The sequence below is a fragment of the Chelonia mydas genome, chromosome 10 (assembly GCF_015237465.2).
Source record: "Chelonia mydas isolate rCheMyd1 chromosome 10, rCheMyd1.pri.v2, whole genome shotgun sequence".
Classification (NCBI taxonomy): domain Eukaryota; kingdom Metazoa; phylum Chordata; order Testudines; family Cheloniidae; genus Chelonia; species Chelonia mydas.
This window is the reverse complement of record NC_051250.2, coordinates 57,684,231-57,690,251: the sequence shown is the minus strand read 5'-3', so window position 1 is coordinate 57,690,251 and position 6,021 is coordinate 57,684,231.

The window sequence follows — 6,021 nt, the reverse complement described above, 5'->3', positions numbered from 1 at the left end:
ATAGATCTCTGGAAATATGAGTGTTATCTACTGGCGGTTCTGTCTTATTGTTCTTAATTCCAGCAAAAGCTGTGGAATGACGTGGAAAAAGAACAAAGTGATAAAATGTCTGTATGTCAAACCACACAGTGAAATAGCTACATCATTTACCAGACAAACAGATGTGCTGTATTTTGTGTATAGTTGAGGCATAATTCAGATACAGCCCAGTCCACAATATTGCAAAAAGCTCCTCTTCAACTTTGCAGATGTTTGTGGTTCTGCTTTGGAGTGTGCTACACATTCTCACAACAGCAGCAGCAGTTACCTTGGTTTTGTTGTTGTAAAAAGACATCTTGCAAACTGTTCGGTACAGGTTCTTATACCATCCTCATCACTATAGTATCTGAGCACCTTCCACTAGTGTGTTAAGCAAGGTAACTGAACATCTGTGTTGTGTTTATTTTCTGATCCTCTCCCGAGAGGGAGAAGTGTGTGCAGTGGAGTGGTTTTATTTTGGAATTTTTGTTTTATTTTCTATACACACATTGCTTTATGTATGTATAGAGAGCAAGGTGAAAGAAATGTGCCTTGCACTTAGCACAGAAGGTGGTGAGGGTTATGATGCTCCTAGGTTCCTGTGGGAGTTCATTAGGCAAGTATCCTGATCTGATTACAACAGGTTGTGATTTTAAATCTTGCCTTCTGATAAATGATAATGATAATGAAGTCCCAAAAGCTCAGACATTGGGCTAAATTAGGTTGGGGGTAAGCTAGGTTGGGGTAAGCTTTGAAAAGTTTGGATGCTTATCCATCCTCTTTGGTCTGGAGAACGGGCTTGGAATCTCCCAAAGAACAGGCTTTCCTTGCAAAGTTTCTGGTTGTTTGGACTAAATATCACAAGTGTCCTTTATCCCACCATTTTAATAATTCTGCTCCCTGCTCTGCTTTAAACCAGGAAGTGATTCTGAAGGAAAGAGCTGGTTCTATTAATATCTTAAAAAAGGTTTGAGTGTAGTTCAAGCTTTGAGCAGAAGTTCAGGTTGGTTCATAATTTCTAAGATTTGGACACCCCATTCCTAATGTTGATATCCCATCATTTCTACTGAGAAGTTCATAGAATCATAGAATTGTAGGACTGGAAGGGACCCTGAGAGGTTTTCTAATCCAGCCCCCTGCACTCATGGCAGGACTAAGTATTATCTAGACCATCCCTGACAGGTATTTGTCAGTTAGTTGATCCAAGACTGGTATTCGGAGATCAGAATTAGTAAATCAAAATAGTCTGTTCACAGGTTCTAGTGGCTTTCTGCACATGCCTGCATTCATGGAGTGTTTTCAGATTCCGTCTGCCTCATTTCAGACTTCCCACTGTTGTCAGTGCATTACCCACTAATGATGGCTATTTGTGCTTGTGAAATATCCATTGCATTGTAATACCTGTGCTTCTGTTTATGAAAAAATAATCCCTGGCCCTTTTATAATGCACTACTATGAGTCCAAATCACACCGAGAGGCTAATTCACAGATTAGTATTTTGGCTCTTTGGTCCCCAATCAAAAGAATAATATGTGTATAATTTAAAAAGTCCATATCCAGATATTAATGGTCAGGCAATGATCACGTAAGGAAACTTTATTTGTTACAGGTTACTTTAAAGCACCATTATTGCACAAACCCTTTGGAATGCTATAACTAAAATCAGTCTCCCTCCTCCCTCCTCCCTCCAAAAGAGAGTATGCTCTACTTTCAACAAAGTTTTCAAGGGTCAAAACTCTGAGATAAAATTTGTCCTCGGGTGGTCATTTCTCTTATAGTTAAAACAAATTTGGAGGTATAGATTTGGTTGGGAGCTGCCAAAATGTTCTCTGGAAATAATTAGAAAGCAATTGAGATTGATGCATTTGGAAAAGCACACATGAGTTAACATTGGTGAACTATATAGTAACAATTGCAAATCCTTTGAATAAAGCCAAGCTATTTTAATGTTAAGCATATACCTTTTAAAGCTATTCATAAGAGTTTTTTAGCTCTTGCAAATGATATTGCAGCTAGTTAATGTTTTAAAATATAGATTTCAGAGTAACAGCCGTGTTAGTCTGTATTCGCAAAAAGAAAAGGAATACTTGTGGCACCTTAGAGACTAACCAATTTATTTGAGCATAAGCTTTCGTGAGCTACAGCTCACATCCGATGAAGTGAGCTGTAGCTCACGAAAGCTTATGCTCAAATAAATTGGTTAGTCTCTAAGGTGCCACAAGAACTCCTTTTCTTTTTAAAATATAGAAATATTTCTTTGGCTAGTAGTGAGCATACTCCGTTTTGATATTAATATGGACACTAGAAAAATAGGAAATTGATTTGGTCTATGGAATTAATTGTGTTTTGCCTCATGGGAAACAAGGGTGACCTTATGAATTGTTCTCCTTGGGCAGAGAAGGATTGGAAGCATGGCTGAGGGGATGCCCTCTGCTGTGGGGAAGCGCACAGCTTGTATTTCATCACTTGTTTGCATCTTACAATGGCTGGCTGAAGCATGTCATTGCAGTTGTGGAGGAGGCTGGATCATCTTAAAAGGTACCAACTGCAGCAGATAATAATTGCACTGAAGAAAGAAAATGCAAGGAACTAGAACCATCTAATGTGGCTTCATGGAGTTTGCTTAATATTTGAGAGTGAAAAAGGATTGGCTCTAGAAATAGAGAAGGAGCAGAGCGATAAGCATAAAAGGCAGCCGTATATTAGAATGAGTTACTGTACGAGGTCAGGGGTTGGCCAGATGGGGGATGGGGGATCCTTGTATTGTCATGGAAGTTGTCTCCATGCCAAACCTATGTGGGGCCGGTATGGAAGGTCATAGGGGAGAGGCTACAGACCCCCACATCTGTGTGGATCTTGTGGCCCCAATACCTCACAAAACCAGCAAGGAGGAATTGCGTCTGCTATTCCTGTCCATAGCTGTGAGGAAGGAGGCTAAGCGGCAGCCCCTTGTTATGATCCTGGGTTGGAGTTCTTCATTTCACCACCTGCATTTCAAGCACATACACCCTGCATCCTTTGTGTGAGTAGGGTGAATTTCACTACCGGTACCCCGGTGATCAGGGAACCAAAAGGAATAAGCAGCAAGAGCTTAGAAAGAATGAATCATAAACAATTCTTTGTTGAAATCACAAACTCACCTGTCACTAGGAATAGAATAGATATAACAGAGAAATTTCACATAGAAGTTTATTCACATGGGCTTTGGTCTGAGCGCTGTCAGATGCGGGGGACAGTGAATGTCCAGGCTTTAAAGAGACACACAGACAATCCGGGTGTATGTGTTTGCTCTATATATCTTTATAAAACTATAGCTTTATTTTCGTACTCCATGAACACATTATTCGTTCTATATTAAATGCTTGAGTATGGATGCCACTATTTAAACTTTCTGATGTCATTTGCCAGGCTAATCAGAGAAATATTATATACGGTCTCCTATGAATAATATTTTATGTGGAAATAGGCATTTCCCTGACTAGTGTGACTTTTTTCTACTTTTAAGTGTAAACAGTTATACAGCAAAACTACCAAACATTGCTAGCTCCGATTAGCTACAGCTGCTGCATGCCACATAACGCTTTCCATTAATAGCCAGGTAGCATTGCCTATGGTCACTATAGAGGCTCCTGTTGACTGGGTGGCCTTCAAGTTAGATAGAAGTGAGGTGGGGGAGGAGGGGATATGGAAAGGGTCAGTACAAAGGTTATAAAGAATAAAACGGGGCGTGAAAAATATCATGCCTTGCTCAGTTTCCCTAAAAGTCCCCATAGAAGTTAAGCTCTTCCATGATGTATTCAGTACCTCTTAGGTCTTCTGGGACAAAGGAAAAGAGTTTCCACAATAGCCCTTGCACCATCTTCCTTGCTGCCTTTATTTGTATATATTATGAGTACCATAAGTTAGAAAAATCATTTGCATCTATTGATTTTAAAATCATTGTTGGTTCTGGAGCAGTCTCATAAGTACAAGAACCTTTGGGGTCTGCAGTGCAGAGTTATGGAGCCCCAGGAGGCTGCTCAGTCAGTACAAAACAAGGAGGCAGGAAATACAGGTATGTAAATGAAAGTGCTATTACCTGTACCAGAGTAGGAGCCTTTCTCTCACTCTCTCTGGTGAGAAAGGGTGACTTGTCTTAGGTGCCTAACTCCAGGAGAGGGTTTGCAGCTGAGAATCTTGAACAGAGGTAGGTACGTGCCTCCAGCCTGTCAGGCAGATACCTAAGACCCAGGGAGTTAGGCACCTTGTGTACCTTTGAGGGGCTCTGCCCTAAGCCCCACCCCTTGCCTCTGCATATCACCTCTGGCTAACTTAGGCAGCTCTCTGCTCAGCTTGCTGTCTTCTGTGAATCCTTTACTCAGGCACCTAACTCTCTCCATATAATGCATGGGGAGACTGGGTGCCTAACTTGGGGCTGTGAGTTCCATTGGGCAACAGGGTGCCTAGGCATTAAGCATTGCAATGCTCAGCACTGCAGTGTCTCAGTGCCAAAGACTGTGTGCAAATGGAGTATTTGCAGGGGGCCTTAGTGCACTGTTAATTTGGGCCTAATCCACCAAAGCAGCCAATCAGTATTTCAACAAGGTTTTTTAAATAAAGTTATTCTGCACATTTTTGGAGACTAATTGTATAAATTGGATAGGCTGTGTTATCTTTCAGCAACAGAAGTTTGCATATATAGAGAGATATGTACCTTTTCAGTCTATAGCAGATATATTGTGTAGAACATCAATGGTTCTTTTTCCTTTAAAAGAATGCAGTTTGCTAGATTAACCATTACAAACATAATAAAGAGGGTGCATAGTCCTACATTTAGTTCTGCCTGTGCCTCTGTCCTGGGGCCATCATAAAACTGGAATCTTGTGGCTTTCCTGAAATGCCTCAAGATTCACACTGGGAGTAGTAAGAAGACTAGATCAGTTGTACTTTAGAATGATCCAGGAAGCTGTAGCAAACTGTTATTTGAAAATTGCTATGACAAAATGCTCCTGACCAAAGACGCGAAGCATTGAGAGTAATCGGAATGAATCTAGCCTAAAGCCAAAATTTACACAATAGGGTGCCTAAAGTCAGGCGCTTAGGACCCATCTCAGAAAAGCATCCCTATTTAAAATCAATGGGATTTAAGCATGTGCTTAAAATTAAGCACATGCTTAAGTGCTTTCTTGCATTGAGGACCTTAGCCACTATTTAGGCATCCAAATAAGTGGTTTGACTCAGAGGTGTTGAACATCTGCAGTTCCCACTGAACTCAATGTGGGGCTGACGATGCCCCATGCCTCTGAAAATCAAGCCACTGATTTAGGTGTGTAAATGAGGGATTGGTACCTAATTTTATGCACTCGGGTTTAAAATTGTGGCCACGATATGGGTGTATATGTGTGAAACAAAACCAAAATATGTTATTTTTAAATTGCTGTCACTTCCAACTAAGGAACAAGCCAATTGGCTTCTGAGAAACAGGAAACAACTGAACTAAACTGCAGTAAATTGATACAAGTGCTGAAAAGATAATTTGTCCAAAACCAGGCTCTGGTGAAGCTTCATGGTATTATTTATTAGCTAAGAGATCCTGTACTGAGTATTAATATGTAGAAATGAATAGCTGCTGTGGCTACTAGTAGGGGATTTGTTTTCAGGCCATTACTTGAGTATCAAACACAATATCTTAAATAGTCTTTAGTCTTAAAGTGTTACAAGGGTTTTTTCCCCATTTGGATTGTCAAAAATGAAAACTTTTTACAGTCTGCTCTTGCAGTCCTTCAGGCACATGAAATTCCCATTTACGTCTATAGTATTTCCAGGTGCAATGGCTGCAGGAGCAGGGGGGTGTATGTGAGCATGCGTGTGTATTGGATATACTTTGTCTTAAAATAGACTTAACACAGCAGTCTGTGCAGTTGGTACTGTCGGAGAGGAGGACTGATCTTGTGGTGAAAGCACTGACTGAGGAATCAGGGGAGCTGGGTTCAGCTCCTGGCTTTGCCATAGACTCCCTTTGTA